Raw genomic sequence first — 14,788 nt, 5'->3', positions numbered from 1 at the left:
ATTTTAGGTTTCTGTTTGATTAGAAATTGGATTTATAAAACAAAACAAAACAATTTTGATTTTAATCACTATAGTTGTCAAACCAGTCATTAAATCTGACTTAAAGTCGTAACATAGTTGTCAAATAGTCGCTAAATAGTAGCCACAGAGTCGTATAATTTAACGACGAATTCACAACTATTTTCAAACTAGTCGTAACATAGTCATCCAATAGTCGTAACTAGTAACGACTAACTTACGACTATGGTTACGACTACAAGCCATAGTCATAATATTGTCGCTATTTACCGACTATGTTACGACTGAATTTCCTTACCGACTACTGATTTATGATAACAAATATTAGTCATAAATTAGTCGAAATGTATGATTTAGTGACTATTTAGTGACTAATAGTGCAGTCGTAAATCACCTGTTTTCTTGTAGTGAAGGCACCAACTATATATTAGCGTCTGACGACCAAATCAACGCTTCCCCTATCTTGCTGCCAAATCCGTGCCTAATCTGCTTCCTTTTCTCATTGGTGAAGAGTGAAGACTCTTTAACAAACAAACAAAACAAAGAAAAAAAAGAACAAAATTAACAAACAAAAAATAATTACGAGGTGGTGTTGTATATATATATATGTGGTATATGTGGCATCCTAGTTAGCTACATTAACAGTTTGACTAACAACATCCGTAGATTTGTTAGTTTTTCCCATATTTTAAAAGTGTATGTAGTAGATTCTAATTAAAAGTTATTTCATGCAGTTATAAACACCCTTTAAAATTCTGAATAAATACTATAAAATAATTTAGTTAGTGGGGGAACTAGCTGTTTCCCCCTCTTGCTCTATCTTTAGATTGGAGGAGAGATATGGCCTATGGGATGTGGCATAATGCTTCCACCTATTTATTGACTACTTTTTTTTTTTTTTTTTTTACTATTTATACTTTTCACATTTTTAACCTACTTGATAAGTTACTCACCAACGTCTATCAACCAAAACCTAGAAGATTTATATGTGGGGACATGAAGACGTTGAAGGAAGTTGTTATATGAATGAATTTCACATGTGGAATATTATCAGAAAAGGAACAGAACCGAAACTTAAGATGGTTGGACCATATGTAGAATGGTTTAATGGTAGGACTTCAAATCTTGTACGTACCTTTTGTTTTATTTTAATTTTCCTGAAAATATTTTGCTGTGAAATTCATTGTGATATCCCTCCGAGACACTATTAATCCTCACCGTCGTTTTATAAATTAGTTAAACATAAGGAAATTGATCAGTTTATAAGACACACGTACGTGAAATTTATTGTAACACTAACATCCCTTCCAGACAAACTTTTATTTACTAAAGTCTCCAACTGAATTTCTCTTGTAAAATTGTGCTAAAATCTCTACACTACAAGAAAACACGCCTTTTGCGAGGACGAGTTGCGACGGAGGATAGCTCTCGCAAATTTGCGGTGGATTGCGACGAAAGTACGAGAAAATAAAAATACCTAACAAATCCCTCGCAAAACTGCGAGGAAGCGAGTCGTCGCAAATCCAATGCTCAATTGCGAGGCATTTACGACAAATTCGCAGGGAAGGTCACATTCCTCGCAAATCACTCGCAAAATTGCGACGCATTTGCGAAAACAGAATCCATAGCAAATTTGCTACGGACATGCGAGTGAATTGCGATAGCCATGGCAAATCAATTGCAAAATTAGGAAATTACTTTTTTATAAATATTACAAAACTTAATATAATTATTCTGAAATACATTTCAATGTGTTCATATATAAGGTGAATTATTCTGAAATATATTACTATTAATGATTAAAAAGTTGATAGAAAAGAGTATGATGAGACATTAGACCTTATAACATATTTGAAAGTTAATTTTACTAACTTTTCAAATTATTTTGATGGTTTTTATAAATTAAATATATATGGTTGCGACAAATTTGCAACTGATTTGCTAGATAAATTAGTCGCAAATCCATCGCAAATTAAGAAAATTATAGCAATTCACTCGCAAATTACAACTTCAAACCCTAAACCCTAAACCTTACAGACTAATTACATTAATATTAATGATTAAATATATAAATCCAAGATTTATAATCAAAGATAGGGCAGTGCAACACAAAATATTTGGAGAATTGGACAATTTTTTGGAATATTTGTCAAATATATGTCTCAATGTAATGAACATATAAGAAGATAGTTAGAAGATAGTTAATGATTAGAGGAAGATGCAAAATTGGACAATTTTAAAATGTTTGATGATAGAAAAGAGTATGATGAGCCTATTGGACCTTATAATATACTTGAAAGTTTATTTGACTAATTTTTTAAAATCATTTTTGATGGTTTTTATAAATTAGATATTCAAGGTTTGCGGCAAATTTGCGAGGGATTTGCTAGTTGCAGAGCAAATTCTTCGCAAATGCAAATTTCTCAAGTCATAGCAATTCCCTCGCAATTTAAACCCTTGAACCCAAACCCTTAGGAATAATTATATTACTATTAATGATTAAAAAGATGAATCCAAGATTTATAACTAAAGATAGGGCACAAATGACAATTTCAAAACCTAAACCCTAAATTACTCGCAAATCCATTGCAAATATCTCATTCCATAGCAATTCCCTCGCAAAAGGAAACTTTAAACCCTTGAACTATAACCATAAACACTAATGACATTATATGTTTGCAATTCTCAATATTCTCATATAATTCTTATATAAATTACATATTTTTATATGTTTGGAAATTCTTGAAATATTTTTATAGTGTCTCTCGCAATTCTCTCGCAAAGTCTGAAAATATAAATTACATATTTTTAATACGCTTGCTAGGGATTTGCGAGGGACCATAGCTAATCCATAGCAATATTTGCGAGAGATTTGCGACGCAGTGTTTTTCTATATAACTAGAAAACCTAGTTTGAGCGAAGCTCAAACCTTGACTAATCCGCAGCCAAAAGAAAAACCCTAGTTCCCTAATCCTTCTCTTCTCTGATTTCTTCTCTCTTCTCCAATCTCTTCTCTCAGTCCCGGTTAACCCTTCTCAAACCCTAACTCCTCCTCTTCTCTCTTGTCCTCTGAATCTCTTGTCCGGTTAATCTCCGACTCAATCTCTTCTCTCTTTGCCGGTAAGTCTCCTCCTCTCCCCTTCTAAATTAGGGTTTCGAAATTGGGGATTCAATTTAGGGTTTAGGGCTATGATTCGATTAGGTTTTCAATTCGATTTTAGGGTTTCGAATTTGGGGATTCAATTTGGGTTTAGGTTATGATTCGATTTGGGTTTTAATTAGATTTTAGGGTTTCGAATTTGGGGATTCTATTTGGATTTAGGTTATGATTCGATTTGGGTTTTAATTAGATTTTAGGGTTTCGAATTTGGGGATTCTATTTGGATTTAGGTTATGATTCGATTTGGGTTTTAATTAGATTTTAGGGTTTCGAATTCTAATCAGTTTTTTATCTGCTTTCAGATGTCTTCTCGAGACCAAAACGTTTCTGTAAACCAAAACGTTTACAGAAACTTCATTGCTTCTCAAGGGTTAAGTTCTCCAGTCTCTGCTCGAAGGACACATTCTGCTTCTGCTCCTCCCCGAAGGTTATCTTCTCCCGCTTCTTCTCAAGGTACATCACCGGCGATGCATGCTGATAGTCCTCATGGAAGCTCTCCGGCGATGCATGATGAAAATCCTCCTCAGCAATCAACTTCGCGTATCAACAGTATTTTTGCCTCTCAAACTTTTTTCACTTTGGAAGAGTTACTTGCAAGTCTCGGGCGTGCCGGCTTACCAAAACTGGATCCTAAGCGACCTCCGGGTACTCTCTGGTGAGAATGTTATGTATCTAACCTATAGTTTATCTTTATGTTTTGTATTTTCAATGATCCTCATTCCTTTTATCTGATGTTTTGTAGGTTTGACCAGGATTCTACGGTTGCTGTTACTGTCAGGGCCATTTTTGAAAGAGATTTCAAATCAGCTCATGCCAATTGGACGCAAACACCAGGTCCGGTTGTAAACCGGTGGTTTGAAAATTTTGCGGTAAGTTACAGATTTGTTGATATGTTTAAACTACAGATTTTGTGTGTTTATCACTTAATTCTGGTTCTGATTATGATTCTGTTTCATGTTATGTCTTCACAAGCAACCATATAACTTGGATGCGTCCATCAATGGAAGAGTTAGAATTGAGTTTGAAAAGAAGTTGAAGTCTCGGATGTGTGATCAAGTGTCTCGGTGGAAGGGTAAGTGGAGGAAGAAAGGTAATGACGCAATGTCGCGGTGGCTTGATCCTACTATATGGGAAGGCTTGGTCAACTTTTGGTGTGAACCAAAATCAGAAGAAAAGAGTATCAATAGCCGTAGTGCTCGCTATAGTGATCCTGATGGCACCGGAATACATAAGCACCGTTCTGGTCAGACCTCTTTTAAAGCCCGAGCACGAAAGCTTGTAAGTATCTCTGTTTAACACAAGTTCATTAATCATATCATATCTACAATATAGCAATATAGTTGTTTCATTTCTCTGTTTTTAGTCTGAGAGTACTTGTGAGCCACTACCTGAAATCCTGCGAGTACTGGAAGACACTCATAGAAAACCTGATGGGTCGTTTGTTGATGGACTATCTGAGAAGGTGTTCAATGAAGTGTCGTCAAAGATAGCTAATGCTGAGTCTGAGCTAATATCAGCTGATAACACGGAGAGTAGTGCTTCTGGTGGGTTATCACTAACTGTGAAGAACCAAATTTATGCCGAGGTAAAACATGCTTCATTGTTTATGTTAATGTTTGTGTTTGTGTAAAATATTTGTGTATATGTTTATGTTTATGTTTGTGTAAACACTTATGGTGTGTATATGTTTTGTTGGCAGGTTGCTCTGAAGAAAAAGAACCGGATATATGGTGTTGGTAACATGCAAGCAGAAGCATCTTCAGCTCAGATTGTTCAACCGCCTCCTCCTTCTGAAGATCCACTTGTTCTAGCTGCAAAGCTTGCTGCTGCCGAAGCTGTTCTTGCAACTCAGGCAACTCAAATACAGGCCAATGCACAGACGATGCAAGAAAATGCAGTGATGATGCAAGAAAATGATCTGAAGATGCCAGAAAATTCAGAGAAGATGCATAGTTATGATGCATACTTTGATTATCTTGAATCTAAAGATCTAGAGTTTGCTGCTAGATTTCGCCAAGAAGATTCACCGGCCAGACCTGCCACCGAAGATGGAACCACCGGACAGTCAACACTGATGAACTTGTTTTGTAAACTTCGTACTTAGTACTCTTTATCCTCTCATATCTATTGTTTTGTGTAGAACAAAATCGGTTATTATGTTTTGTTAACTTATTATGTAAACTTAGTACTTCTAATTACAGCTTTAATTTGATTAAGTTTAAGGGTTAATTATAATTACAGGTTTAATTATAATTACAGGTTTAATTTTAATTACAGGTTTAATTTAAGTAAGCTTACCAAAATGAAAATTCTAATTTTTTATACCATTATTATAATTTGCGACGGAAATATTAATTGCAAAAGCATCGCAAATTTACGAGGGATTTACTATATACAAAATTGCTAGGATATTGCTAGAAAACTAGTTCCTCGCAAAGTGTGTGGGATTTGCGAGAGACAATTTTTCCTCGCAAAAGTTGCGAAGGAATTGCAACGTTGACCGATTTGCGAGAAGCGATTTGCGAGGAACGGACTTTCCTCGCAAATTGCTCGCTTTTGTCGATTTGCGAGTTCGCGATATATTCGTCCATCGAAAAAGACGTGTTTTCTTGTAGTGCTAGTGTTTGAAAATACCATTAATATCAAAACAAGTTTGATATTTAGGAAATTTGTCTAATTTAAATTAAGGAAGGAATGACTAACTTTAGAACTGGGTTTAAATGATTAAAACATTTACTTGTAAACTTTCTGAGATTGCTAGAGCACTGGAAAAATATTTTGCTTTGTATCACCTGCATCGACCAGTACCAACACTGCATTGACTGATGCATGCTCGACATTTCACGAAATCCCTAATTGCATCGATCGACATCTCCACATGGCATCTCCACTTTGTGCATCAACTGACGCAGATGCTGAACATCATTCTTCCCCGAACCTTCTCGCCGGATCTCTGTTCCTAAACCATCAAAACACGATCCAAAGGCACAAAAAAATCCTCACAAAGCCACAAGTGACACAAAAACAATCTAACTACGAAAGAATCAACCACATAACACATAAACACGAAAATCAGAGAAATCTCAAGCTTAGATAAGCCATGGTCCTGCACTCACCTTTGCCAAAGAAGAATCTGACTCTAAACAGGTGGATCGACACTCCTAGAAAGCTCCTATAACGATCCCAGCTACAGATCTCCCAAAATCCGCAAGAACAGCTTCCTCACTTTTCTTTATCTCAAAAACGGCTAAACTAAGCCACAAGACGACAAACCTAATTTAAAATAGACTCCAGGATTTCCTAACCCAAAACGCAACCAACACACGTGTTTAAATTACGCGAAAACTGACCTTGCATCGACCGATGCAACACTTGCATCGATTGATGCACATCCCAAACCGGGATTCCGGTTTGCGGATGTTACATTTTTTTTTATCTAGAGCGACAGTGAGTCAGATGATGAGGAACAAGATGGTGAAATACTCAATAATTATGTTGCATTACTAGGTGTTATTGAAGAAGATGAGGGCATTGAGACAACTGAGGAGGTCAAACAAATTGTTGAGTCTAACTCAGAAGATGATGAAGTAGATCTATCTGCTGAAGAACAAGTCGCTTTTCTTATTTCGAGTTTGATTCAGAAGAAACAGGAGAATGATGAGCGGATAGCTGAGAAACTCTGACAATGAAGTTGGCAAATCTGACTACAGAACTTGATGAAGAAAGAACTAGGTCTCACAGACTTAAGAAGCAACTGGAAGAACAACCGAAAACATCAGGATACTGAGTAAAGGAAAAAAGGACGTCGACACAGTTTTAAGCAGTGGAAGATCAAGTACTATGAAGTGGGATCTCGGCTATCAAGGCGAAGCTGGCTCAACATCCACTAAGTTTGTCAAAGGTCTGACTATGATCCCTAGTGCATTACCACGACCATGGACCACCAACGGCCACTTGGTCATCCTATCCTTCTTTTAATTCTTATGACCATTGTTTTCTTTTTGAACGCCTTAGGCTTATGCGTTTTGTTTTAGTCGACGTGTTTAGGGTTCAAGGGTTCCCTTATGTAAGCTTGCCTATATAAAGGCCTAGACCCCCAAAATGTAAAGGTTAGACTCGACATACAAGAAAGTTTTCTCTATCTTTACTCTCATTTTTCAGTGATTGAGAACGAAACCGTTGAAGCGTCACAAACGGGATTCGTAACCTTCTAGTCTGGCCGTATTATGAGAATAGCCATCTCTCGTGTGTCGTCACTTTGATCCATCGGCTTCCATCCAAGACTCGAACGAGTCGAGCATCTCTTTGTTAATCTCTGTTTCCCTTTCGTTCCACCACCATTTGGAGCTATCCGTGTCTGAATCTCTTAACCGGACAGTTTTCTTACATCCCAAAACCCAGCCAAGATGTATGTTCATTTCTGTTCTACTCTTCCGTCATCTGACCGTACGTTTGTGTGCAAGACCATTGGCCGGGATCATATCAGTTGCTATTAGAGCCGAAAGGTTCCTCACAAGGTTGTGTCTATCCTTACCTCTGTGTCTTGTGTCTTGTCTTATGTTCATTTGTTTGTCTTAGCTTATTGTTCGTTTTAGGCTTGTTAGTGTTCTTGAGTCCGTTCTTCGTTTTTGCTAGTCTAGATTCATAAAGTTGTTGTTATATTGTCTAGTTTTAGTTTGTGGTGGCCTAGAAACCACGTGTAGCCTCTAGAGTTTGTCCATTTTCGCTTTGGTCTTAGGTTGTGTCTTGTAGTGCTTTTGCTTTTAAAACTCATTAGCTGTCCCTAGTCTAAAAATATCCTATCATTTGTTTGTATCTATCGACCCTAGAACCCACATGTGTCTTTGTTGCATAGGAACTGTTCAAGCCGCCATGGACCATCCGACGAGAGCACCGATCGTCGAGCGCTGCAACCATACACTGGAGGCCATGTCAGCCACCGTTTCTGATGACCGACCATCGTTGGTACCACTTCTCCAGCCAACCCAACCGATGACCGCCGTCCCTACGTTACACGACCGCCATTGGTATGTCCGCCGTCCATCCTATCATTGTCCGTACGACCACCGTCCATACAACAATGCTATGAGCCCAATCCGGGAGGTACGTCCGAAGAGGAGGAAGATTTACCATATCGGAGGAGGCATCAAAACCAGATGGACGACCGAATTGAAGGACGACGTTACCAATCAAGTGAACCGCGGCACAAGCTTATGGCCCCCACGTTCACCAGAAAGGTCGATCCGGAGGCTTATCTCGAATTAGGAAGGAAGGATGGACCACATCTTTGTGTGTTACAACTACATCAAGCCCAAGAAGATTGCTTGTGTCGCAGCTCAGTTCACGGACCATGCCCTCACATGGTGGGACCAAAGTGAGGCTGAAAGAAGAAGGGATCAGGAGAGAGCTGATAGACAGGTTTTCATCCAGGGTATCAATTCCATATGCAGTTGTAGTACAAAGGGTTATCAATCCAAATGGTTGTGTATTGCTAGCAGATAGCATGCAATCAGAATCAAGCAAGTCAAGCCAAGTAATAATGGGATTTGGTTCTAATAGTCCTAATATAAACAAAGTAAAAGAATATAAACAAGTAAACCACATGACCTAAGCACTCGATGCAAGCAATCGAGTACAGGATCGAGTGGGGGTGATCGAGTATGCAAGTAAACTATGAACAGCTCGAGGTATTACTCGATGCAGGTTATCGTGTACCTGATCGGGTAAGTGGTCGAGTAAGTAAGGAAAATGCAAGAAATGAAATACGAAAGTTCCTAAGGATGGGGGTAATCGAATCCTAAGTGTTCTAGACCAGTACGGATGCTTTACATGCCTCAAGCAATTATTTCCTAGACAATGAACCTCTAAAACCTTGTCACCACACTTTCGCACTAGCAACAATCAACCTTGAACATACTACCACACTGTCACACTAGCAATATGAACAAGCAGGCATTAAGAACAATTCATTTTTGTCAGTAAACTTAGACTTATCTTATTTTTTCACTCAAAGTTAAGTATACCTCTAGCATTGACCTAATCAAACATTTTATCTACTCCTTTCGGCCTGTAGCATTGTAAACGCCCTAGATCTAATCTCAACCTTTCGGTCTGTTGACAGCATTAAGAACATCAACCTAGAAGGAAATCTATCAAACATAACAATCAACTAAAGCATCCTAACCGATCAAGAACACCTAATCATCTATCCCATCCCTAGAAACTCTGCTACACTACTCGGACATAGAAACGTGAAAAGGCAATAGAAATAAACGAAAATGACATTATTAAAGAGATAGAGTAGAGTAGAAAAGAGTATGGGATAAAGATCTAAGAAAACTACAAAATAAAAGTACAAAAACAAGAAAAAAATGTTGAGTTGCTCAGTTCTCTCACAGAAGCTCTCGCTTTCTGGTTTGAGGGTCTGCGGCGTGCTCATTTGCGAGCTAGGGAAAGAGGGGGTTTATATATGGAAACCCATTTGACCTAGCTTCCCAGACCTGCCCGATGGTCTACTCGATGGGGTACACGAGGTTGAAGTCGGGTAACTCCTCGGGTGGATCTTCGGGTTGCTCCTCGCGCTCTTGGATCCTCTTCGGTCGTGTTGGGCTTCGGACTTGTTCTTGTAGCTCGATGGCTCCTTCGGGTACATGCTCGAATTGTCCTTGTTTTTTCCCCATTTTTGGCTCTTTAGCACCTGTTTTCATCCAATATATGCAAATGCAGAAATGCAACACCCTAAATGCTCTAAAACTTGATTCTTACAGTAAATGACCTAAAAATGCTAAGTTAGAGGTATGAACAATGCAAAATATGGACAAAAAAGGATGCTAAAAACATGTAAATTAGAGTGTTATCAGACCCCCAAACTTAAATCTTGCTAGTCCTCTAGCAAGGAAGTAAGAAGGTACGGTTTGAAAGTGGGGACTGATAACCTTAAGATGCTAACCGAAGGATGCAAGCTATAGTCCTTAAAGATAGTTTAATGGTGCTAAGATCAATCAACATACTTACAAATATTTTTCTATGCTTATTGCCATGCATCGATCTAGCTCAACCTCCAACTAAAGATAAGGAACATCTCTTTCACATTCAATTAAGTGTTTGGCGAATTCTTGCAAATGGAAGGTGAATCAAGCTCAATCGGTTTCAAGGGTAAGGCTTTTTGATAAGGTGGTTTCAAGCAAATTCTTTAGGTTGTTTTCTCTCAAAAAGTGGAATGCTAGACAGTCATGAAAACTATCTAAGACTGAGAACAATTTGGGCATACAAAGCTTAACTCTTGATGACCTACCCTTTTCTCATACAATCATCATTTTTTTTTTTAAACCCCTAGAATTAAACTACCCACAACCTTGATTTTAACTCTTTTTTTTTTACTCCCTAAGGTTTAAACTTTAAAACTTCTAGCTCTCTCTTTTTTTTTTTTTTTTTTCTCTCTCTTTGCTAAGCTCCTAATATGAATATATTTTTTTTTCTTTCTTTCTAGGAGACTATAGCAAGAACTTCTTCTCTTTTTTTTTTTACTTAGAGACTTAGAACTAATTAATTCTAACCTTAGGGACTTTTTTTTTTTTTTTAATTATTCCACAACCCAACCCCCAAATAAACATTCTAACCACCTATCTTTCAAAACCGAATCTATTAGCTAGTTCAAATCTAACTTAGCTAAATCAAGAGGCAGTTCTTTGTCGTTCTCAATACTCTCAAGGTTTCACAACCTATAGCACAATGAAAAAAGCCTCACTCAACAATTCACAACAAGGTTTGAAAGAAGGGTTTGGGTTCATGGGTAGGACAAATGAATCGGGTTAAACGAAAAGATTGGTAAAAAAATGGAGTGCTACCCCGAGTTTAGAGTTACATGAGCGAGTATTCAAGTTCCATAAGCAAGACAATTAAAGTTCAAATTAAATCCAATAATATGGAGATGTTCTAATGTTCAAGCAAGTGGAGGAAGCATTCAATCGACACAAAGGGTCTAAGCAAAGATTTTTCATTTTTTTCCAAACATTGATCCAGCAACAATGAACTGCGACTAAGGGCTATAGCTTCAATCCTAAGGTTTGATTTTCAAACAAGGTGGTTTTAATCATTGTCCCCTAAGATGCATATGCAACAATCCTATATGAAACAAACTAGACTCAATCCTAATATGTAAATGCAACTAAATGAACACTCTCTTTTTTATTATTATTTTTCAAAAAATTTCAAATTTTTTGGATTTTTTAATGCACATAAATGCAGACTCAAATGAATAAAACTAGCATGCAAAAATTTGAAATAATAAAAATAAGAAAATAAAACACAATGTTAAATACATTCTAGGACCTTCCCCCAAACTTAAATTACACAGTTCCTGTGTAAATAAAAGTTGGAAAAAGAATCCAAGAATCAGACAAAATAAAATAAAACTAAATGCAACGGTATATACAAATGTTGGATGAAATTGGTACCTCATGGGTTGGTGAAGAAGGAGGTTGCAGTAGCCTCCATAGTTCCCAACGTGTAGCCAGGGTCGTCTCCGGCTTCAGCAGGTGCCGGTGTTTGCTCGTCAGAGAGCTCAATAATGTGCACGGACGACTTACTCGGACCAGCATCCGAGGTGTTGATCGAGGGTGGGATCGCGTAGCTCATCGGGTAGGGCATCGGGTAGTAGGATGGAAATGGCGGAAGAGGTCCAGAATGATCACCGGTGTATCCACTCGCAGGGTGCATCGTGTACGGCATCGTGAATGGCATCTGGTACGGTGGAGGAAAAAGTCCAGCATAATCACCCGATTGGGTGCTCGATGGATGCATCGGATAGTGCATCGTGTATCCCATCGGATTGGGTGTCGGGTAGGCGTCAGAGTGGCTTCTCCTCGATGCTTCTGGTCGGGTTATGTCCTCCTCAGCTGGGCGCTCGTATGATGATGCTCTTTGAGGTTCCGGAGGTGGCAGTCCACGAGTTCCTCCTAGCGGTCCGCTTCTCCCCATCCATGTGGGTGCTTGTGCCGAGGTAGGAGCTGAGGCACAGCTTGCCTTGTCTTGCAAATCCTTGATCTGACCTTCCATTATCTTCACCGAACAGGCGAGATCCTTCACCTTCTTCACCAAGAACTTGTTCATCTTTTTCAACCAACCGATCCTTTTGTGAGATTCTCTCACTCCAACTGGTTGCTTTTGAGAGCATACATACTCCTCAAAATCAAACTCCTCCGAGCTATCTCCTTGTCTATGCCTGGTTTCCTCTCTCTTCTCAACTTCGGACTCCTCCTCCGGGTTGTATAGCTCTTCCAACGGTGGTGCGAAGTCAATGTTGTTTCCTAGCCGAACCTTGGTGTATATGACATTGGGTAAAACCATTTGAGCAGCTCCGGTCATTGGATGGACAAACTTGAACAGTGTCATTTCATTTGGCCTCTCATAGGCCAAAAATCTCGCCAGCACGAGGTAGTCCGCATCCAGCCACCTTGGTTCGTGAACAAAACCCTTTAAGGGCACATCGTATGCCACTAGGATTGGTGTGACTAGTCCCCCAATAGAGATCTCTCCGCCTCCTTCTCTCCTTTTCACAGCCCATGATTTCAAGTACAGGAATTGATCGAATAGCACGAACAACATACTAGTCTCAGCTATGTCTCCTACTAGCGGTGTTCCATCCCTAGCACTATCCAAAACTCCACACAATGCAACATCTAATAACTGAAGCTCATGGTCGTTCACATTCCCAGTATCTTTTCTAGCAAAAAGAGTGCATGCGAGGGACTTGTGAAAATACCTCAAAACAGGGCTCCTTATTTGAGCAGATTTGGAGCTCGTGGACTTGTAGGGGTGCTTGTCTCCTATTGTCAGCCATAGGGACCTCATCTCTTCCTTGCTGACCTCCATACCTTCCCCACTACCAGCTTTGAAGCCATACAGCGTCTCCATCTCCTTGAAAGTGAGCCGGTATTCCGTTTTCCGAACGGAGAAGGTGATAAACCCGATCCCCCCATCGGGTAGTAGGGTTGGGTGGTCCTCGAAATAGTGCAGCTTCAGGGTTGAAAGGAAGTGGACCGTCTCCTCCTCATANGTACAGGAATTGATCGAATAGCACGAACAACATACTAGTCTCAGCTATGTCTCCTACTAGCGGTGTTCCATCCCTAGCACTATCCAAAACTCCACACAATGCAACATCTAATAACTGAAGCTCATGGTCGTTCACGTTCCCAGTATCTTTTCTAGCAAAAAGAGTGCATGCGAGGGACTTGTGAAAATACCTCAAAACAGGGCTCCTTATTTGAGCAGATTTGGAGCTCGTGGACTTGTAGGGGTGCTTGTCTCCTATTGTCAGCCATAGGGACCTCATCTCTTCCTTGCTGACCTCCATACCTTCCCCACTACCAGCTTTGAAGCCATACAGCGTCTCCATCTCCTTGAAAGTGAGCCGGTATTCCGTTTTCCGAACGGAGAAGGTGATAAACCCGATCCCCCCATCGGGTAGTAGGGTTGGGTGGTCCTCGAAATAGTGCAGCTTCAGGGTTGAAAGGAAGTGGACCGTCTCCTCCTCATATGCTTCTAGGTGGGATTGCATCATATTGTCCAGGTGGCACATATCGAACATAAATTCAACATCTCTAGCGATGCCCAATTGCTTCATGGTCTCACGGTGAGGGTATCGGGTACCAACAAAGCTCATTTTTCGGAAGACTTTGAATAGTCTCGCCGGAGTGTCTACTTCCTTTTGCTTTAGCCTCCGCGAGGCTTGGCAGGTTCTCTCTCTATGCTCCTCTTCTCTTTCTCTTTCCTCTTCCTCAGCGTGTTGATCTTCTTCCTCAACTGCTTTCTCAACCACCTTCTCAGCCTTCTCCGAAGCCGGTCTCTTCCCCCTTGCCATTGCGGCTCTACTCCTTGATCGAGAGGTTTGAATCTCACCTTGTTCTTCCCCTCCAGCATCAGAATCGACCTCCATAGGGTCGGTAAGTGTCTTTTCGGACGTAGACAGGTCCCTACGTCGAGGAGAACAGCAGACAGCACTCGCCATTGGACTCGGTGAGCGAACTCGGGGGCTTACTCGATCGGTTACTCGAGCATCAGGTCAAGTGGTAGATCGAGTTGTGCATCGGGTAGGGGAGGCTAAACGTCCACCCAACGGTTGGGAACGTGGAACGTTTCCTCTCCCTTGAGATTGTCGAATTTCGGCGGCGTCTCCTCCGGTTGTAGCAGAGGCGGAGGTGGATCTTCTTCCCTTCCTTTGTTAGGTTCTAGAGGTTGGCTCCATGTCGATTCCTTGAGAAGAAAAAGCTAAGTCTTGACGTTAATAGGGTTAGTCTCAAAGAAAATCGAGTAAGACTTGAGGTTGAGAGATAATAGAAACTATGGAATACAAAAACTCTAGGGTTGAGAGAAACTTATCGGTGATGCTTGGGGAGAGAATGTCGAAACCCTTAAATAGGCTAGGAATTGGTTGGTGGGCTTCACCGAGAGTGGACTTGGCTTGTGGAATTCGGACTCCACTCGCTACCCGAGCAGAGACACGATCAGGCGCATCGAGTACGGTGTCGGGTTGACCCTCGGGTTTACCAATTCCCTCTTTCCAATTTTCCATTTTTTTTTCTTTCGTTTTTTTTTTTTTTTTTTTTT

This window comes from Camelina sativa, chromosome 20 (genome assembly GCF_000633955.1).
Source record: "Camelina sativa cultivar DH55 chromosome 20, Cs, whole genome shotgun sequence".
NCBI classification, from domain to species: Eukaryota; Viridiplantae; Streptophyta; class Magnoliopsida; order Brassicales; family Brassicaceae; genus Camelina; species Camelina sativa.
This window is presented reverse-complemented; position numbering follows the sequence as displayed.